The sequence below is a fragment of the Schistocerca americana genome, chromosome 1, assembly GCF_021461395.2.
Source record: "Schistocerca americana isolate TAMUIC-IGC-003095 chromosome 1, iqSchAmer2.1, whole genome shotgun sequence".
Lineage (NCBI taxonomy): Eukaryota > Metazoa > Arthropoda > Insecta > Orthoptera > Acrididae > Schistocerca > Schistocerca americana.
In genome coordinates, this window is record NC_060119.1 from 484,225,051 (window position 1) to 484,225,719 (window position 669).

Below are 669 nucleotides of genomic sequence, written 5' to 3' on the forward strand. Positions count from 1 at the left end.
TCTATCACATCAGACAAATCTTCACCCTCATAGAGGCTTTCAATGTATTCTTTCCACCTATCTGCTCTCTCCTTTGCATTTAACATTGGAATTCCCGTTGCACTCTTAACGTTACCACCGTTGCTTTTAATGTCACCACAGGTTGTTTTGACTTTCCTGTATGCTGAGTCTGTCCTTCCGACAATCATATCTTTTTCGATGTCTTCACATTTTTCCTGCAGCCATTTCGTCTTAGCTTCCCTGCACTTCCTATTTATTTCATTCCTCAGCGACTTGTATTTCTGTATTCCTGATTTTCCCGGAACATGTTTGTACTTCCTCCTTTAATCAATCAACTGAAGTATTTCTTCTGTTACCCACGGTTTCTTCGCAGCTACCTTCTTTGTACCTATGTTTTCCTTCCCAACTTCTGTGATGGCCCTTTTTAGAGATGTCCATTTCTCTTCAACTGTACTGCCTACTGCGCTATTCCTTATTGCTGTATCTATAGCGTTAGAGAACTTCAAACGTATCTCGTCATTCCTTAGTACTTCCGTATCCCACTTCTTTGCGTATTGATTCTTCCTGACTAATGTCTTGAACTTCAGCCTACTCTTCATCACTACTATATTGTGATCTGAGTCTATATCTGCTCCTGGGTACGCCTTACAGTCCAGTATCTGATTTCCG